Genomic DNA, 21,703 nt, shown 5'->3' on the forward strand with positions numbered 1-21,703 from the left:
TCTGCTCTATTGGATGCTGCGGTGCTGCCAAGAGCTGGGCTAATAGGTATCCCTACTGTGTGCCCTAGTTAGAGCAAAGGACAGAGAGAAGCGAGATTGAGAGGTGGAACACAGAGACCTAACAAAGGATAGAACAGGCTGAGCAAAACCTTTCGGAAGCTGGGCCACCAGAGCAAACATGACTTCATGGAGATGCCCTCTAGCCCAGACATTTCATGCTATTTTAAACCTTTCTTGGCCTGGATAGCTTATAATTCTAAAATGTCTTCTTGGAGAAATTCTCTTTCAAAAATATTTTGCCTCGTATTTTTAGGTCTAGGCAGTTTTATTTGGATCCTCAGTAGTCCATCTACTGCTGCAGATTGATTTCAGGGTTTATTTTTTTCCTTTTTAAACATGCCACGTGCACACACACACACACAAATCTGTGCACTTTGTTGTTTTTCATTAAAAAGCCTTTTTTTAATCTTAGCAAATGCTCAGTCTTTTCCACTTCAATAGCCCGAAATTCTCCCCTGGGAGTCATAAGCTCTTTAAATATTTTTAGGTTGCCAGATTTCTTATGTTCTCTCTCCAGGAAGCCAATTTGGTTTCTAGGCTCTTGAGAGTAGTGTAACTTCATCTTTTTGCGCACTCACTGCATCACAATAAAATGCTGCCTAATTGCTGCCTTTGTGGAGTCCCAAAGGTGTAAGTGTTTGTCTCGAAGCTCTCATTGTGGACAATAAACTCTTCTCACGCTGGAGTTAAGCCTTCTTATTATTTAAATCTGAGTCATGTAAAATTAGTTTACTAGCAAGAAACCCATAAGGATCTTGTATGAAAAATAACGCCCACACCTTGTTTTCCAGCACCATGCAAGGACGATCAGACATAAAGATTTTCAAATGGCTGAATGTATATAATGTACAAAATGTAATAGAAATGCTGAATTTTAAATCAGTTGAAAGGAAACACAAATGTTTCAGTGGAACTAGGAGCTACTGCCAGACCTCAACAAACCCCTGGTCATCCTTGTTATGTCCTCTTGCTCCTTTCATGTTGGTTGGAGGAGCAGTTGCTCTTTTCCTAGCTGACCCTTCAATCTGCTATACCTACAGAATAGAAAAGCAATCTGTAAGATCATGAATACACACTGGGACAGATGTAGCTGTGCTGATTCCCAGAGTAGACCAGACCTAAGAAGCAAGAAAGATTCAGGGCTGGTCTACATGGGAACTTACATCAGCATAGCTACTTCTCTCCGGGGTGTGAAAATCCATTCCCAGAAAGATGTAGCTATGCCGACCTAACCCCTGGTGTAGACACTGCTAGGCTGAACGAAGAATTCTTCTGTCAACCTAGGTACCGCCTCATGGGGAGGTGGATTACCTATGCCGATGGGAGAACCCCTCCTGTTGGCCAGGTAGTGTCTATACTGAAGTGCTACAGCAGTGCAGCTGTGCCGCTGTAGCGTTTTAAGTGTAGACAAGCCCTCAGTGTAGACATACTTTCTAACATCTTTCCATCCCCTCTATCTCTCTTCTCACCTGAGATCACTCATTTGCCCCTCTTTTTCCTATCCTTGGCATCACCCAAGGTATCACTTAACATTTTGCTGTCCCAATTTAACTATTTGTAAATGTGATGTATTACTTCCCAGAGTCTTGTGAGAATTAATTACTTGGTGCTTGTAACAACCTTTGGAATGAAACTCCAAAGTATAAATGTAAAGTAACTATCGTTGTATGATCACCGCTTCTGGGACGCTGCTCATGTATGCCACTGCCTGAACTCTGTCTTTGCTGAAATCCCTCTCCTTGCCTCCAGCTACTCTACAGAATGCACTGTCCCCAGAACAGTGCTGACTGGGCTGTTCTGCACAAGGAAGCACCAACATGTTACTCTTGGCCTCAAACAACTCCACAGGCTTCACGTTCATTTCAGCGTCCAGTTCAACATCGCCCCTCTTGTTTCTAAAACTCTCCATCGTCTTGCTTCAGGCTGTTTCATTCTGTCTCTATCTATTCCCCTCCCCACCCTCTTTATCCATTTAGCACTGGCTTTCCCCACTGCCTTGTCTTCCACCCCATCTGGAACAGTCCTGCTGCCTCTTTGATTCCATAACCGAGGGCATAATTTTACTGCAAAACCTTCATTGCTAATGCTGATAACCAAGCCAGAAAGGACACAGTTTGACGTTCAGGTCTCAAGTTGCATTTGCTGCGGGGGGGAGGGCGCAGTTAAGAAAAAACATGGATTAACTCCTTGCCCCACTGAAGTCAATGGGAGCTTTGCTGTTGACTTAAATGGAGACCAAGATGTCACTTGATATTTTTATCTGCAGTTGGAGAACATTTATTTTGGAAGTCACAATAAGTATTGAATCGGTGTCAATTTTTAGAATAAGTTTTCAGAGTATAGCCATACTGGCTCTCGGTGCCTCCTCCATCTATCTGTAAAACTGGTATAATAATCTGAGAGGGGAGTGAGGCTTAGCAGATGAATGTCTGCAAATTGCTTTGAGATGCTCTGATGAAAGGTGCTACCAAGGTTCTACAGTCATGCAGAGGATCATTATACTACGTTCTCCCTGTAATGGGGTCTACAAACCCCATACTGAGCTTAGGCAGGAGTGGGAGGGGTGTCTCCTGTCTGCAGGCAAGCAGCTTGACCACACCCACATGCAACGGCCAGAGCTGCCAATCAGGGAGGCAGGCACTCCCAGGTGTACCCAGTAGGGGACACAAAGCCTGCTATAAAGGAGATAGTGCAAACAAGGAAGGGAGACAAAAAGGTCTGAGACAGAAATGAGGTAACACCCCTGCTGGTTGCAGCCAAGAGTCTGAGGATCACTTCTGGACTCAGTCAAAGTTCTGAATCAAAGAAGCATCCTGAGCCGAGGCAAACTAAGGGGGTCCGGATGAGGGCAGCAGTGACCCTCCAAAGGAGCACACCCAGCGCCAGTGACGCTCCCTTTCTCTGTAAATCAATTTGTGATATTTCAGATGAAGGATACTATGCAAAATTATTTGTATTTTATCTATATATGAGATATACTGCTATATATATTTACTCTTTATCTGAGACCTATCTATGGAAAAATGTTTTATGTTAATATTTTAAGCACAATCCTGTAAAGATTGTCTTTGTTTGGGTGGATGTGTTTATAAGGTTGTGTTACATAGTCCTGTAGCATAATGCAGAATGTATAAGCAATATGGCTGGATTTTTATATTTACTGCTTGGAGAACAATATTAGCTGATTTATTCAAGCATCGCTTCCACAAAATGAGTATGTTTAGAATCTCAATGAAACTTTCAAAAAGGAAAGACACTTTCCACCATAAATATTAGCCAATGACTGTGTTTAAAAAGGTACTCCTGGGGATATTTAGAAAACCAGTTTATATTACAGCTCTACGTCACACTGTACGTACATGTAGTCTGTACATTCCTTTTTCTTAAAAACACTTAGGGACAAATTGTCCCCTGAGGGTTATTCCTGAATACAAGACTACAAGCTCCACTACACACTCCTATATATATGTTCACCACTGGCTAGATGGACCTTTGGTCTGATCCAGTATGGCCATTCTTATATTAATTCTCATCCCTCTCCACTTTTGCCATCTCCAACCTGGTGAACTCCAACTTCATGGCTGTTTCACTGAAAGCTGTGCTTGCACATAACTTATCTTGTTCCTTGAGTACAAAATCTCAATTCCTTCCTGAGTTTATTTATTTCCTGAGTTGTCACTGCTGCCCCAACAACTACTGCCTCTTTAGTTTTGTGACAGTCAGTAGAGTTTCCCCCTAACAGCTAGTTAGGCATCTGATAATAGCTGGCAACCATTAGGGGAATTGGACACCTCAGGGACACAGTAGCCTGAACTTTTGAACTGTCTTCCCTTATCGGACTAGAGGCAGTTGAAGCTTGTCCTGAACTGGTTTTTGCTGAGCAGATTGCAGGAGTGCAGGGTTTGCTAACCACCAATCAAATGCTAACACGACCAAAGCCTGTGTGTGAGTGTGTTATAAAAGATTTTTGTTTTTTGTATGGAGTAGAGTTTTTGTATCTTGGTACAAAGCTCTCCTTTCTTCTGCAGAATAAAGCAACCTTTCCTTATCCCTGTCTGGCTGTCATTGGCTCTCAGCTAGGCGGACCCGACATTTCGGTAACAGTTTGGTATACAATTCTTGCTTAGTCTCTGGGTGCTATTGTCTGTTCTATTTCCCTTACCCAAAATAAACAAACAGAAAATAATAAACCATATCCTTTTTCTTTATTTGTTTCCAGCCATCTCATTTGTGTATCTCTCAGTATCCATGGGCTGGTCTACACTAGAAAATGAGTTCGACCCAGCTACTGTTGCTTGAGGTGTGAAAAATCCACATCCCTGAGAGACATTGTAAAGCTGACCTAAGTCCCTGTGTAAACAGTACTAGCTTGGTGGAAGATTTCTTCCATTGATCTAGCTATCATACTGCCTAAGGGGATATGCAGAGGTCTTCTGGGGGTACATCAACTCCTCTAGATATTTGCCTAGTTGTTGTTTTTTTTGCTCGGAGCTTCAGGGATGGCAGTTGGGCGCTTCAGGCTACATAAAAAGCACTAGCAAAGTCAGTACAAATTAATATTTCATACAGACAATAACTTGTTTGTACTGCTCTACATACTATACACTGAAATGTGAGTACAATATTTATATTCCAGCTGATTTATTTTATTATTATATGGTAAAAATGAGAAAGTAAGCATTTTTTCAGGAATACTGTGCTGTGACATTTTTGTATTTATATGTCTTATTTTTTAAGCAAGTTATTTTTAAGTGAGGTGAAATTTGGGGGTACACAAAAAAAATCAGATTCTGGAAAAGTTGAGAGCTACTGGTTTACAGTAGTGTGTTTCACCATGTCTTAATGGGCAAAAATATATGATTTTCTATCAAATTAGTTCAATCAAGTTAACATAACACAATTGACAAGTCTTTTTAAGGAGTGCTAAAATGAAGGTTAACACATTTGAGGTTGAAAATCCTAGGCTACAACAGAGGCAGTTAACATGACTTCAAACATGTTAGGTTGAGTTAAGAGGGCTTTTCAGATGGGTTAATCTAATTCAATTTGAGCTAATGAGTGAAAAACACACCTTTATTGTCTTCAAAATAGGCTTAAGACTGAGAGCAATTTTTTATTTTGGTTGCATGTCCAGAGTGGAAAATCCTACCTGTGTAAACTCCAAAAAGATCAGAACTTGATTTAATAAATTTATCTTCAGAAAGCAAACCTCATTCACCAAGGTGAAAAATTAGCTCTTATTGGTAAGGTTAAGATTTTGTCTCAGTTATTTTTAATAAAAGTCACAGACCAGGTCACAGGCAATAAAAAAAAATTCACAGAAGACCATGACCTGTCTCTGACTTTTACTAAAAATAACTGTTACAAAATGGGGATGAGCACCAGCAGGGCCGGCTTAGGAAGTGCGGGACCCGATTCGAACAATTTCAATGGGACCCCAGCAGGGATGACTGAAAAAAACATAAACACATAAAAAACCATGTGGGGCTTGTACTCACCGGGCGGCGTTCCTAGTCTTTGGAAGCGGGTCCTTCACTCGCTCCGGGTCTTCCACGGCCGCTGAAGTGTTGCCGAAGACCTGGAGCGAGTGAAGGACCCGCCGCTTAAGTGCTGCCGAAGACCGGGAGCGCCGACAGGTGAGTAAAAATTGAAAAGGAGCCTCTAGCCAGGGAAAGGATTCTCGGCTACTTGCAACCCATGGTGGCCCTGCCACTGGGCGCGGGACCCTCTTAGGCATGGGGCCCGATTCGGGGGAATTGGTGGTATTGGGATAAGCCGGCCCAGGTCCCAACCCAAGTGCCATAGGAACCCTAACCCTAGCTCCAAGTTCCCTACCTTTAGGAATCCTAACCTTGGGGCGGAAAGCCCTACCCATAGGAACCCTAATCCTAGCTCCAAATGCCCTACCCATACGAACCCTAATCCTAGGGCGGTGCGCACTACCTATAGGAACCCTAAGCCTAGCTCGAAGTGCCCTAGCCTTGGGAACCCTAACCTTAGGATGGGAAGCCCTACCCATAGGAACCATAACCCTAGCTACAAGTGCCCTACCCATAGGAACCCTAACCCTAGCTCCAAAAGCCCTACACTTAGGAACCCTAACCCTAGGGAGGGAAGTCCTACCCATAGGAACCATAACCCTAGCTACAAGTGCCCTACCCATAGGAACCCTAACCCTAGCTACAAGTGCCCTACCCTTAGGAACTGAAAACCAAGGCAGGTAGCCCTACACATAGGAACCCTACCCATAGCTTAAAGTGCCCTACCCTTAGAAACCCTAACCCTAGGACTGGAATCCCTACCCATAGGAACCCTAACCCTAACTCCAAGTGCCCTACCCATAGGAACCCTAACCCTAGATCCAAGTACCCTACCCTTAGGAACCCTAACCCTAGGGCAGGAAGCCCTACCGATAGGAACCCTAACCCTAGCTCCAAGTGCCCTACACTTAGGAACCCTTAACTCTAGGGCGGGGCGCCCTACCCATAGGAACCCTAACCCTAGCTCCAAGTGCCCTACCCATAGGAACCCTAACCCTAGGGCTGGAAGGCCTACTCAGAGGAACCCTAACCCTAGCTCCAAGTGCCCTACCCATAGGAACCCTATCCCTGGCTCCAAGTGCCCTACCCATAAGAACTATAACCCTAGCTCCAAGTGCCCTATCCTTAGGAACCCTAACCCTACATCCAAGGGCACTACCCTTAGGAGCCCTAACGCTAGGGCGGAAAACCCTACCCACAGGAACTCTAACCCTAGCTCAAAGTGCCCTACCCATAGGAACCCTAACCCTAGGGCTGGAAGGGCTACCCATAGGAACTGTATCTCTAGCTCCAAGTGCCCTACCCATAGGTACCCTTACCCTAGGGCGGGGGGCCCTAGCCATAGGAACCCTAACGCTAGCTCCAAGTGCCGTACCTATAGGAACGCTAACCCTACCACCAAGTGCCCTACCCTTCGGAACCCTAATCCTACAGTGGGGCGACCTACCCATAGGAACCCTAACCAAAGCTGAAAATGCCCTACCCTTAGGAAACCTAACCCTAGCTCCAAGTGCCCTATCCTTAGGAACCTAAACCTAGGATGGGAAGCCCTACCCCTACGAACCCTAACCCTAGAGCCAAGTGCCTTACCCTTAGGAACCCTAACCCTAGGGCGTGGCACCCTACCCATAGGAACTCTAACCCTAGCTCTAAGTGCCCTACCCATAGGAACCCTAACCCTAGTTCCAAGTGCCCCATCGATAGGAACCCTAACCCTAGCTCCAAGTGCCCTACCAATAGTAACCTTAACCCTAGGGTGGGAAGCCCTACCCTTACGAACCCTAATCCTAGAGCCAGGTGCTCTGCCCTTAGGAATCCTAACCCTAGGGTGGGGCGCCCTACCCATAGTAACCCTAACCCTACCCCCAAGTGTCCTACCCTAAGGAGCCACTAGTGTGGGAAACCCTACCCATGGGAACCATAACCCTAGCTCCAAGTGCCCTATCCTTAGGAACCCTAACCCTAGGACAGGGCGCCATAGCAACTCTAACCCTACCGCCAAGTACCGTACCCTTAGGAACGCTAACACTAGGGCGGGAAGCCCTACCCATAGGAACCCTAACCCTAACTCCAAGTGCCCTACCCATAGGAACCCCAACCCTAGATCCAAGTGCCCTACCTTTAGGAACCCTAAGCCTAGCTTAACCCTAGGGCGGGTAGCCCTACCCATAGGAACCCTAAGCCTAGCTCAAAGTACCAACCCATAGGAACCCTAACCTTAGCTCCAAGTGCCCTACCCATAGGAACCCTAACCCTAGGTCCAAGTTACGTACCTATAGGAACCCCAACCCTACCTCCAAGTGCCGTACCAGTAGGAGCCCTAACTCTAGGGTGGGGCGCCCTACCCATAGGAGCCCTAACCCTAGCTCCAAGTGCCCTACCCTTAGGAACCCTAACCCTACAGCAGGAAGCCCTACCCATAGGAACCCTAACCCTAGCTCCAAGTGCCCTACACTTAGGAACCCTTAACCCTAGGGCGGGGCGCCCTACCCATAGGAACCCTAACCCTAGCTCCAAGTGCCCTACCAATAGGATCCCTAACCCTAGGGTGGGAAGCCCTACCCATAGGAACCCTAATCCTAGAGCCAGGTGCCCTGCTCTTAGGAATCCTAACCCTAGGCTGGGGCGCCCTACCCATAGGAACTCTAAACCTAGCTCCAAGTGGCCTACCCATAGGAACCCTAACCCTACCTCCAAGTGCCCTACCCTTAGGAGCCCTAACACTAGGGCGGGAAACCCTACCCATAGGAACCATAACCCTAGCTCCAAGTGCCCTATCCTTAGGAACCCTAACCCTAAGACAGGGCGCCATAGCAACCCTAACCCTAGCTCCAAGTACCGTACCCTTAGGAACTCTAACCCTAGGGCGGGAAGTCCTACCCATAGGAACCATAACCCTAGCTCCAAGTGCCCTACCCATAGGAACCCTAACCCTAGATCCAAGTGCCGTACCTATAGGAACCCTAACCCTACCTCCCAAGTGCCGTACTCTTAGGAACCCTAACCCTAGGGTGGGTAGCCCTACCCATAGGAACCCTAAGCCTAGCTCCAAGTGCCCTACCCAAAGGAACCTTAACAGTAGCTCCAAGTGTCCTAACCATAGGAACCCTAACCCTAGGGCGGGGCACCGTACCCATAGGAAACTTAACACTAGTTCCAAGTGCCCTACCCTTAGGAACCCTAACCCTAGGGCGAGAAGCACTACCGATAGGAACCCTAACCCTAGCTCCAAGTGCCCTACCCATGGGAACTCTAACCCTAGCTCCAAGGGCCTACGCATAGGAACCCTTACCCTAGGGTGGGGTGCCCTACCCATAGGAACCCTAACCGTATCTCCAATTGCCCTACCCTTAGGAACCCTAACCCTAGCTCCAAATGCCCCACCCTTAGGAATCCTAACCCTAGGGCGGGGCGCCCTACCCATAGGAACCCTATCCCTAGCTCCAAGTGCCCTACCCTAAGGAACTCTTACCCTATCTCCAAGTGCCCTACGCATAGGAACCCTAACCCTATGGCTGGAAGGCATAACCATAGGAACCCTAACCCTAGGGCGGGGCACCATACCCATAGGAAACTTAACACTAGTTCCAAGTGCCCTACCCTTAGGAACCCTAACCCTAGGGCGAGAAGCACTACTGATAGGAACCCTAACCCTAGCTCCAAGTGCCCTACCCATGGGAACTCTAACCCTAGCTCCAAGGGCCTACGCATAGGAACCCTTACCCTAGGGTGGGGTGCCCTACCCATAGGAACCCTAACCGTATCTCCAATTGCCCTACCCTTAGGAACCCTAACCCTAGCTCCAAATGCCCCACCCTTAGGAATCCTAACCCTAGGGCGGGGCGCCCTACCCATAGGAACCCTATCCCTAGCTCCAAGTGCCCTACCCTAAGGAACTCTTACCCTATCTCCAAGTGCCCTACGCATAGGAACCCTAACCCTATGGCTGGAAGGCATAACCATAGGAACCCTCACCCTAGGGCAGGGCGCCCTACCCATCGCAACCCTAACCTTAGGGCGGGGCACCATAGGAACCATAGCCCTAGCTCCAAGTGCTCTACCCATAGCAACCCTAACCCTACCTCCAAGTGCCCTACCCTTAGGAACCCTAACCCTATGGCGGGGCGCCCTATCCATACAAACCCTAACCCTAGAGCCAAGTGCCCTACCCATAGGAACCCTAACCCTAGGGTGGGGCACCATAGGAACCCTAACCTTACCTCCAAGTGCCCTATCCTTAGGAACCCTAACTGTAGGGTGGGAAACCCTACCCATAGGAACCATAACCCTACCTCCAAGTGCCCTACCCTTAGGAACCCTAACCCTAGGGTGGGAAGCCCTATCCATACAAACCCTAACTCTAGAACCAAGTGTCCTACCCTTAGGAACCCTTACCCTAGGGCGGGGCGCCCTACCCATTGTAACCCTAACCCTAGCTCCAAGTGCCCTACCCTTAGGAACCCTAACCCTAGGGCAGGAAGCCCTATCCATAGGAACCCTAACCCTAGCTCCAAGTGCCTTACCCTTAGCAACCCTAACCCTAGGGCAGGGCGCCCTACCCATTGGAACTCTAACCCTAGCTCCAAGTGTCCTACACTTAAGAACCCTCACCCTAGGGCAGGAAGCCATACCCATAGGAACCCTAACCCTAGCTCGAAGTGCCCTACCCATATGAACCCTTACCCTAGGGCGGGGACCCCTACCCTTAGGAACCCTAACCCTAGCTCCAAGTTCCCTACCCATAGGAACCCTAACCATAGATCCAATTGCCCTACCCATAGGAACCCTAACCAGGGCCAGCTTAGGAAGTGTGGGGCCTGATTCAAACAGTTTCAACGGGGCCCCAGCAGGGATGACTGAAAAAAACACAAACACATAAAAAAACACGTGGGGCTTGTACTCACCGGGAGGCTCTCCTAGTTTTCGGAGGCGGGTCCTTCTCTAGCTCTGGGTCTTCCACGGCACTGAAGGACCTGCCGGTGAAGTGTTGCCGAAGACCTGGAGCGAGTTAAGGACCCGCTGCTGAAGTGCTGCCGAAAACCCGGAGCGCCGCCGGGTGAGGAAAAATTAAAAAGGAGCCTCTATCCAGGGAAGCCTCTATCCAGGAGCCTCTAGCCATGGCCACTTGACCCCCCTGGTGGCCCTTCCACTGGGCGCGGGGCCCTCTTAGGCGCGGGACCCGATTCGGGGGAATTGGTGGCATTGGCCTAAAGCCAGTCCTTAGCCCCAGCCCTGCTGTGGGAAGGAAGGGAGAGGAGGATCCAGCACCCGCTGCCACTTGGAGCTCCGGGGTCTCCCTGGTGTCAGCAGTAGCTGGGAGCTTCGGGGTCCTCCAGCTGTCTGCAGTGGCTCGGTGCTGTGGGTCTTTGGCTCGGAACTTCAGGGCTGGTAGTTGGAGGCTTCGGGGTCTCCCGCTGTGCTGGAAGCCCCCAGTGGCAGCAGGGAGCTTGGGGTGCCCTCTGCTGCCAGCAATAGCACAGAGCTCTGGGGCCGGCGGCTCAGAGCTCCAGGTCCCTGCCATGGCCTCAGCACTGGGCATCCAGTCAGCATGGCTGCAGCGCCTCCAGCCCTCGGGTGCCAGGCAGCGGCCCCAACCCCGGTATCCCACATGGCCATGTGGTGCGGCCATAGCGCCCCCAGCCGTGGAGTGCCGGACAGCGTGGTCCGAGAGCTGAGCAGGTAGCGCGGTCCTAGCACCAGCCACCCCAAGTCCCTGCAGGAGGCAGGCCGGCCAGCCCTAGCTCCAGCCCCAGCCAGCTTTGCAGAGCATGTCAGAGCACTGGGAACTGCAGAAGAGGGCATGGGGGTGGAGCATGGGCGGGGCCACGCCAGGCTGTTTGGGGAGGCACAGCGTACCCCTGCCTATGATATCTGCTGTCCATGGCTCCGGGGCTGGTGGTTCAGAGCTGCAGATCTCCTCACCGCTCAGATTGGCTGGGAGCTCTGGGTCCCCCAGCAGTAGCTGGGAGCTGCTGGGGCCCCTGCCAGTTCACAGCTCCCTGGCCCATGATGGCTGACAGCTCCCACCCCACCACCCTGGGCTGTAGACATGGGTGGTGGGTGAACCGTTGGCTTGGGGAGGCTAGCCCAGCCCACCCCTTCTGCCCAAGACCCCCCCACCCAAGGATGCCCAAGCACCTCCAGCCCCAGAGCAGTGTGTGGGTAGGTGGTGCGTGGCCTCCAGCCCCGGAGCACCAGGCACCATGGCCCCACTGCTGGGTGGCATAAGCACCAGTATGGAGCTTTACCATGAACAGCAATCGCTCAGTAGGCATATGGGCTTTATTTCTGCAAATGGCCATGGAGGATAGTTTTTTGCAAATCCAATTGGAGCTCTCTTCCTCCTGCAGCCCCATTTTCCTAGGCAAGCTTCACTCCCCAGCCTGGGTGCCATGGCCCCACCTCTCATCCCCCACAGCATAGGTTGAGCAGCCCCAGTGCCTCCAGCCGCCCCCAGCCCTGGAGCACCAAGTGGCATGCCTGGGGTCCCCCCAGCGCTGGGTGGCTCCAGCTGCCCCAAGTCCCAGGTGCAAGCCAGCTGCCCCAGAAGAGGAGCAGCCTGCCTGGGCTGGGGCCGAGGGGAAGTGGCAAGCAGGAAGAGGCCTCAGGTGAAGCGTAAGATGGGCCACATGGGGCTGTTTGGGGATGCTTAGCCTCCCGCAGCCTATGATATGCACAGCCCATGGCTGAAGCATCAGATGTCACGGAGGTCACAGAAGTCACATAATCTTAGCCTTACTTATTGGAGACTGGATGTGTGAAGGCATTGCTAATGAGCCAGAGCTGGGGTTCTCAAACTGGGGGTCAGGACCCCTCAGAGGGTCGCGAGGTCATTACATGGGGGGTCACAAGCTGTCAACCTCCACCCCAAACCCAGCTTGCCTCCAGCATTTATAATGGTGTTAAATATATTAAACAGTGTGATTAACTTATTATGGGGTCGCACTCAGAGGTTTGCGATGTGAAAGGGGTCTCCAGTAAAAAAGTTTGAGACCCACTGTCATAAAGCCTTTCCCCTGTGCATCACCAATTTGATTTCAGCCCAGCTCGGCAAGATTAAAAATCATTCCCATCTGTTGGAAGTTTGGTGGGTGAGTGCCAGCTTCTACGTCACAGACTCACAAACAGCATATGGGTATGTGGGAGGATAGGTGCAATATGTAGGGGCAGACACCATGTGGGTACCAGAGTAGCAGCCGTGTTAGTCTGTATCCGCAAAAAGAACAGGAGTACTTGTGGCACCTTAAAGACTAACAAATTTATTTTAGCATGAGCTTTCGTGAGCTGCAGCTCACTTCTTCGGGTACATGGGAGGATGAGGGACAAGTGGGCTGTGGGGGGACAGGCACCATGTGGGAGGACAGGGGACAAGCGGGCTGTGGGGGGATGGACCGGACAGGCAGCCTGTGGGTACATGGGAGGACAGAGGTCAGGCAGCGTGTGAGTGTTGGGGAGGACAGGGCACATGCAGGCTGTGAGGGGGCAGGCAGTGTGTGGGTATGTGGGAGGACTGTGGGGGGGGGGTCTGTGGGGGCAGATAACGCTCCCCGCCGGGTGTTGCGGGCGGAAGTGGGGGGGATCGGTGGGGGCAGACAACGCTGCCCCCTCGGGTGTTGCGGGCGGAAGTAGGTGGGGGGGGGTGTCTGTGGGTCCCCCCCCGGGTGTGGTGAGGAAGGGGAAGGGGTCTGGGTTCCACACACCCCTCAGGGGAGAGCAGCCCGCCCCCAGCCTCTCTCTGGGCGGGGGGCGGGGCGGAGCAGCGGGATACCCAGGCACCATGGCCGGGCGTCGCCCCTCAGCGCCATGGCAACGAGCCGCCGCCGCCGCAGCGCGCACGCCACGGGCTAACGGAGTCTGCGGGCTGCGCCCCCCGTCCGCGGGCACGCGCCCAGCGACAGCGGCGGAGGTGACTCCACCAGGTAAGGGCAGGGGCTGACTAGGTGGCGCCCATCGCGGCTGCTGGGGAGGGGACGCGAAACAAACCCCAATAGGGTCCGTGGCGCGAGTAGCGTTGGCGACTGAACGTTCCTCTGTCCTGCCGGCCGCGGGGGGAGGGAGGTGCGGAGCCTCCGCCGCGAAGCAGGATGGGCGATGTAGTTCTGGGGTTCACGCGTTCTGTGATGGGCCGCAGAGGCGCGGGCGGGACCGGACTACAAATCCCAGCGCGCTGCGTGTAGCCGGGTGGGGGCACAGCCTGGCTTTGCCCCGACATCTGAGCCTTTGGGGGGTCGGGGGTGATTTGTTGGGGGGCCGGAGGTGGGTGCGGCACCGGGGCCTGCGGCAGCGTAGGCTGGGCCCCAGCGTGGGGCCGCTGCAGCAGACTGGGCCCGTATAACGGTGCCGATGCCGCTCCCCCACCCCACCGTCTGTCGGGGGATTGTGGGGCCGCAGCATCTGGGGCGAGGCTCTGCGAGCGGACAAAGCAGCGCCCGGAGCCAGGCAGGGAGCTGGGGAGCCGCTCCCCTCCCTGGGGCTGAGGGGAGGGGGGAGTTGTGCGCGGGGGGGTTAATGGTGTATAACGAGGATGGAGAAGTGGGTGTGTAAGGGGATGGGGAAATAGATAATATTTCCCCATGTTAAGTATCCTCACACCTTCTATGATTATCATGTTAAAAGTTTTTTTTTCTCCTGCTGATGATAGCTCATCTCAATTGGCCTCTTACAGTTGGCATGGCTGCTTCCACCTTTTCATGTTCTCTGTATGTATAAATATCTTCTTGCTGTATTTTCCAGTCTATGCGTCGGATGAAGTGGGCTGTAGCCCGCGAAAGCTTATGCTCAAATAAGTTTGTTAGTCTCTAAGGTGACACTAATACTCCTGTTCCTTTTGCAGATACAGACTAACACGGCTGCTACTCTGAAAAAATGATTTATTGTCTGTTGTGCATTTCTAATGCACCTCGCAAACACTGACCCTGTTGCATTAGCCGCTCTACACATGCACACAGCCAGTTTTACTTTTCATAGTTCCTTTTGTCTTTGTAATGCTCAGCTCTTCCATCCTGATTGTACAGCCTGCTCGCCCAAGGTTGCAGATTTAGTGTGTTCTGCATCTTGTCCCTTTAGAAAAGTCAGAAAACAAAGTTCCTGCTCCAGAGAGATTTAACATACAAAAGTCTATGTTCAATATAGTAACTGGAGATGGAACAAAATGTTAGGTCGTGCTTTGTCCTGTAGGGCCTAGTGCAGGATTTTTCCTTACAGTATATTCTTCACTGGCTTGTGTCCTCTATTTTTAAAGTGATGGACATTTGTTTCTAGGGGGAAGGAAAAAACATTTCCAATCCTAGATGCACCCTATTTTGTGCATTTTACTCTAGTTGTAGCAGATGCACTGAGATGTTACTTGAGCACCTGCAAGTGGTTTCTAATGTGTCCAAGAGGAAGGATTGATTGGTGAATAGGCAAATGATTTAGGACTCTAGGGATTTCTTTCCCAACCATTCCTAAGATATTTACAAATTGTAAACATTTATAATTTAATTACATTTGAAAAATTGTTCTCTCTTGCTGTAAATACAGTGAATACATTTAGTATGCTGCTCAGTTGGGAAAAGTCATATATTTTCAACTTATTTATTTTATAGTACTTAAATGTGTGATACATCCTTCAGAGAAGAGGAAAAATGCTGTCCTTACCCAGAAGAGTTGGCACTAGTCTACACTAGAAACTTAGATTGACCCAGCTATGTTGCTCATTGATGTGAAAAATTCACACCCCAGAGCAATGTTGTTAAGTCCTGTGTAGACAGGACTAGGTTGACGGAAGAATTCTTCTGTTGATTTAGCTATTGCCTCTTGGGGAGGTGGATTACCTATGTTGGGGAGAACCCCTCCCATTGGTATAGGTAGTGTCGCCCAGTGGAAGAATGGGGAACTTTTTATATACGCCATGCAGGTTCCAGGGCAGCTGAGGAGGTGGTATCTGCTACTCAGCTTCCTGGGTTCATCAGTAATCTCTCTGGAGTCCAGGGAAATTACTGAAGAACCCAGGAAGCTGAATAGCAGATACTGTCTCCTCAGTCACCCCGGAACCTGCATGGCACATAAGTAAAAACCAGCAAACGGCTCCTTCGGCCGCGGCTGTGCCAGGGAAGGCCTATTATACCCGCTGTCTATGGTGTAGACATAGCCTTAGACGTAACACTGTCAGTAAGGATTACAGCAGTAGGGACGGGGTTAGAGCAATAGCATAATGTAGCTATTTGCTATAAGATGTACACATCTTCATGTTTTTCTTTTTTTAATGGGAAAATAAAACAGGTCACATTAAAACCAGTGAAAATAACTGACTCATTTATTGTAGATATTGCAAGAAAAGTGAGATTTTTTTTAAGCACAACTTAAATAAGGCGAGGGTAGTGCCTTGGTAGACCAGAACAGTATAATGGGCAGCATGAATAAAGGCAGAAAAGTGAATGAAAAGGGGGTAAAAGCTGGTATCTTTTTGCCTACGTATCTTCTCAGCTATACTGCTCTTGGTAATCAATGTTCCACTGAAAGCAAATGAAGTGTTAGGATTCATGCTAATTGATGTTTACATACAGTCACAGGACAGACTCATTCTACCTGGAACATTTGGCATCAGTAAAGCTACTTATTTATAATCAGCTGCTAGAAAATATGTATGCTAGGCATATTCAAGTCAGGCTTTCTAAGACTGGGAACCAAATGCTGCTTGCTTTACTCATACCCATAGTCCCATTGAAGTCAATTGAAATACTTAAATGAGTATGACAAGAAAGATTTTGACCCTGGATGTACAATTTACATTTTAATCTCTGAGCACTAACTTATTTTACTTTTCATGCTGTGGGATAAACATTTCAATTTAGATCCATCCATTATTAACAATTGTTTATCATTTCAAAAAATATACATCTTGCAGTAATAAGAAACAGAATTTATTCAGAAGATAAAAATAAGATACAAATTTACTGAAGTTTCTGAGATAAAGACTGAAATTATACTGGGATTCAAATTTAAGAAATATTGTTTAATCTTTTCTCATCCCCATAAATTTATATTTTCAATCAATGATGTTGCATTGCTTCTTGTTATTTAAAGTAATATTTGTTCATAGTAGTGCAAACAATGCATGCCATTTCCAAACATTCAAGAAGGAATGTCAGGTACTCCAAGGAATGCACAATCTCAGGCTGGGAAGGCAAGTGGACTGAAGTTAGGGCAAGGTGGATTAATAACAGGTCTTGTATATGCAGGTCAATTTGATTCTACAAATATGAGGTCTTCTTCAACATAACTAATTGTCCCTCAAAAGAATCACCTTTTAAAAAATGGAAACATCCTAAGACTTGAAGCCTGCTCCACCAATAATAGAGAATTTGTCTCTGGTGTCTACTTGTCTAAACCAGGGATTCTCAAACTTAATTGCAGTGCGACCCCCTTCTAACAACAACAATTATTACACGACCCTGGGTGGTGAGGGGGACCGAAGCCTGAGTCTGCCCCAGCCCCACCACCCTGGATGGGGGCGGGGGCTAAAGCCAAGGGCTTCAGCCTGAGGGAGGGGGCCTCCAACCTGAGCCCTGCTGCCCAGGGCTGAAGCCCTCGGACTTCGGCCCGGGGCCCAGCAAGTCTAAGCCAATCCTGGCAACGCCATTAAAACGGGATTGTGACCCACTTTGAGGTCCTGACCCACAATCTGAGAACCGCTGGTCTAAACCATTATTATCTGAGTAGAGAAATATTTTTAGCTTGTTTATAATCATAAGACAATTAGTTTGATTCTTAGAGACGTATAGTTTAAATGGGGAAAAGTTCTGAGGCCTAAATTAAAGTAGTAGTGTATATTCCGATCTTTATGGCCCTGCTTTACAAACAATATGTGAGTAACTTAACATTAACTTAGGGGGAACCACTCATGCCTTAAGTTACTAATGGGCTTAAGCATCTGCTTGATTTAGCTTATAGTCAGTGAAAATCCTTTATTGAAGGTTGTACTGGAAACAACTTGGAGATTTGAAGGAGGGACTAAAACTGGCCGTCCCATCAAGAAATAACATAGCAATCTGTAATTCCTCTTTTCAAGTACTTCAGAAAACCCTAGTACACTGGCATTATTGTGTTAAATTAATTCTTCAGAATTTTAATTTTTCTATTCAGAAATAGCACGCTCTCTAATTATAACATTGATCAACTGCTTAGTGCTTTCTTCTTTAGTTTTGACTACCATTAACTTCTGAAATTTTTTTAAGATTCTGTTTTTGTTTGCAATTCAGGCAATTCAAATTTGTCCTCAAAAGAATTGAAACAAATCTCTTTTGAGAGGCAAATGTCGATGCTACAGGCCTAGTATCTGGTGTCCCCTCTCCAAATATACTTGTAACATTTCAAAATGGATTTCACTTCAGTACAGTCTGAAGACTGAAATGCAAGGAAAAAACAACTTGTTGCTTAATTTTTTGAGCTTCCCTTGTATACTTTTAGGCCTGGAGTGAGGAAGGCATCCCTGTTGAGGGCCACAATTAAGTACATGGTCAGATCCTGAAGTCAATTGAAATGTAACCACATGCTTAAAATTAAGCCTATATTTAAGTGCCCTCTTGAAGTAGGATCATGGGAGTCTGCAAGGTGATAAGCATCGTCAACTCCCATGGAAGTCTATGGAAAGACTTGCATGGAAGTTTGGGAACTTAGTGAAAACAAAGCTAACGGAGAGAAGTGTGGTGTGTGTATGTATTTTTGGTTTTCCCCTACTGAAACTGACCAATGCTCTTTGCATCCATCCTTCAGTTTATCTGATGGGCTTTAGTTAAGACTAAGGGTATGTCTAAATTATAACGGCACAACTAGCACATTAGTGTAGGTGCTTTCTGTGTTGACTGAAGGGGTTTTTCCATTGATGTAATTAATCCACCTCTTTGAGAGGCGGTAGCTAGGTTGATGGAAGAATTCTTCTGTCAACCTAACTGGGTCTACGGTGTGGGTTCGGTCAACCTAACTGTGTCACACAGGGTGTGAAATTGTTCACAGCCCTGAGCTGTGCAGCCAGGATGACCTAATTTTTAGGTGTAGACCAGATCTCAGGGCAGCACAATTGCACCTACAGTGCTATAGCATAGACACTTCCTACAATGATGGAAAGGGTTTTTCTGTCACTATAATAAATCTACCCCATCTAGAGGTGGTAGTTAGGTTGATGGAAGAATTCTTCGGTCGACTTAGTGGTTTCTACACCTGGGCTCAGGTTGGCTTAACTATGTCTCTCGGGGATATGAATTTTTCACACCCCTGAATAATGTAGGTGCATTGACCTTAGAGCTAGTCTACACCACAAAGTTAGGTCGGCTTAACTACATTGCTGTGAAAAATGTCACTCCCTGTGCAATTGTGATTAATCTGACCTAAGCCCTGGCGTAGACACCGCTAGGTCAACAGAAGAATTTTATGTTAACCTAGCTACCACCTCTTGGAGAGGTGTGTTTACTACAGCAGTGGAAAAACCCTTTCTGTCTGAGGGTACGTCTTCACTACCCGCCGGATTGGCGGGTAGCAATAGATTTCTCGGAGTTCGATATATCGCGTCTCATCTAGACGCGATATATCGAACCCCGAACGTGCTCCTGTCGACTCCGGAACTCCACCAACGCGAATGGCGGTACGGAGTCGACATGGGGAGCCGCGGACGTCGATCCTGCGCCGTGAGGACAGTAAGTAATTCAAGCTAAGGTACTTGGACTTCAGCTACGTTATTCACGTAGCTGAAGTTGCGTACCTTAGATCAACGCCCCTCCCCCACCCCAGTGTAGACCAGACCTAAGGCTTTGTCTACACTGACACTTTGTCGCTAAAACTTTTGTCGCTTAGGGGTGTGAAAAAACACACAAAAGCACTGGTGTGGAAAGCGCTTCATTGCGGGGAGCTGCATTCTCGGCGATGAAGTTACTGCCCCTCGTTGCAGGTAGTTTTATTTTGTCACTGTGAGAGCTCTCTACTGGTGATAAAAAGCGGCCACACTGTGCACCTTACAACGGCGCAGCTGCAACAGCACAGCCACACTGTTGTAAGGTGCGCAGTGTAGACACAGCCTAAGCTAGAGCACTACAGTGGTGCTGCTGCAGTGCCTTAAAGTTTCTAGTGTAGAGAGAATCTAAAATTTTAGGTGTAGACTAGGCCATAGCATCTACAATAACACACATGGCCTCTGATGTGAGTCATAGTTCCTGAGCAGGCGACAATGTTCATTACAGACATCAATGCCAATTGTCCTAGGATGTAGAACCTGAAATGAAAGAAATCTATTTGTTACACACAGACAAGATTAATTTAAAATGGTATGAATAATTAAATAATTAAATATTAGATGAATAACCAGTTCTGAAAGATTTCAGTGTTTAAAAAAATCCTGTGCTATTGGTATTGTGAAGAAATATAATATGAAATTAAAAGGCTATGAAATATGAACAGTCCTGCAGACTTGTAACAGGTCTCGGACTGGCTGAAAATGGAACTGGATTGGTTGCTTTTCTCTGATATTTTAATTACTATTACAGTTCATGCTACTCATTCAGATTCTGTTAACATATCTATTATGTTTATATTTTAAAGAGTTTACAACTTTGAAGGGAAAGTGAGAGAGAAGATGGTTATATAGAAAGCCTTGTAATAATAGATAAAGGGAGAGAGAGACATATTCCACATTGATCAAAGATATATAACTAAATTGGTGGCCTTAAATTCAAGAAGGGCAAGTTCAGATTAGTTGTAAGGAAAACCTTCCAAATGATATGAGCATTTAAACAATGAAACAGCAGTCAAGAACAGTTGCTGAGGCACTATTAATGGAAAAATGGAGAGATTAGAAAACAGACTTGGAGAAATAGCCTGTGCTTAGACACACAGGGTATGTCTGCACAGCTCATGGTAGCGAGCCTCCCAGCCCAGGTCGACGGACTGAGACCTGGTCTACACTAAAAAGTTAAATTGACCCAGCTGTGTTGCTCAGGAGTGTGAAAAATCCACACCCCTGAGATGCATAGTTGTCAACCTAACTCCTGGTGTAGATAGTGCTAGGTTGATGGAAGAATTTTTATTGACATAGCTACCACCCAAGTTCCTTCTAAGCTATGTGGCCGGGGATTCCTCCCCCCCCCACCTGGGACTCGACCCAGCCCAGCCACGGACCTGCCACGGCCGGGGGAGAAGGGTCCCTCCCCCGGCCCCAATCCAGCCTGGCCTGGACCTGCTGCAGCCGGGGAGACACGCCCCTTCCCCAGCCCCGGACTTGCCCCAGCTGTGGGAGAGGCGCTTATCCTGGGGCCATAAGCACCGACTTCTGCTGGTGCAGGTGGGTGCTTGACCCCCCCCCCCCCCAGGCCCTGCCCCGAGTCCATCCCGGCCCCACCCCCTCCTGCCCCCATTCCACCGCCTTCTCAAAAGTCCCTGTGCTAAATCTGCCCCCTCCCTGCCCCTATTCCAACCCCTTCCTCAAATCCCCACCCCAGCCTCGCCTCTTCTTCGCCTCCTCCCCTGAGCGCGCTGTGTTCCCGCTCCTCCCCGCTCCCTCCCGGAGCTTGTTACACCACAAAACAACTGTTTTGCATCAGCACGTGCTGGGAGGTAGGCGGAAAAGCGGGGACGTGGTGTGCTCATGGAGGAGGCGAAGGTGAGGAGGGGCGGGGGGTGGGGAGGCCGTGGGTGCTCAAGCCCCGGAGCATCGTGGAGTCAGTGCCTATACCCGCAGCCCCAGCCCTGGAGCTGCCATGGCGGGGAGAGGCGCCCCTCCCCTGAGACCAGCTGCTGCTATGAAGAGAGAGAGCTGTAGGGAGTTCTCTCTCCTTGTCGAAGCCCTGGGCAGCTTTCACCCCAAATCCCCAGCCCCACCTCAGAGCCCTCATCCCCTGCATCCCAACTCTCTACCCCACCCCTGAACCCCCTCCCACACTCCAAACCCCTTGGCCCCACCCTGTCACATGAATTTTGTTGTGTGCACTAACGTGGAGGTGATGTGCCTGGATAACAATTGCAAAGTTAGTAGTTCCTTTAGGAACATAGGAATTGTTGAGTAGAGCGCTGGTTTTCTCTCTATTTTACGTACAAACAATGTCATAATAACATTATTAATGTTACAAAGTCAAGCA

The 21,703-nt window shown here is 48.8% G+C and overlaps 1 protein-coding gene across 2 annotated transcripts in view; it reads left to right on the forward strand.

Annotated features, from left to right (window-relative positions):
- Nucleotides 1–13,366: 13,366 nt before the first annotated feature.
- The window catches only part of KATNAL1 (katanin catalytic subunit A1 like 1), a 63,052-nt gene continuing 54,715 nt past the window's right edge, over nt 13,367–21,703 (forward strand). Inside the window, exon 1 of one of the 2 annotated variants that reach the window (XM_045016696.1) lies at nt 13,367–13,519. The gene's annotated coding sequence lies outside the window, so the exon portion shown is untranslated. Of the gene's footprint in view, nt 13,520–13,562; nt 13,593–21,703 lie in introns of those variants that run through there. The other variant, XM_045016704.1, reaches the window with a different exon arrangement.

This window comes from Mauremys mutica, chromosome 1 (genome assembly GCF_020497125.1).
Source record: "Mauremys mutica isolate MM-2020 ecotype Southern chromosome 1, ASM2049712v1, whole genome shotgun sequence".
NCBI lineage: Eukaryota > Metazoa > Chordata > Testudines > Geoemydidae > Mauremys > Mauremys mutica.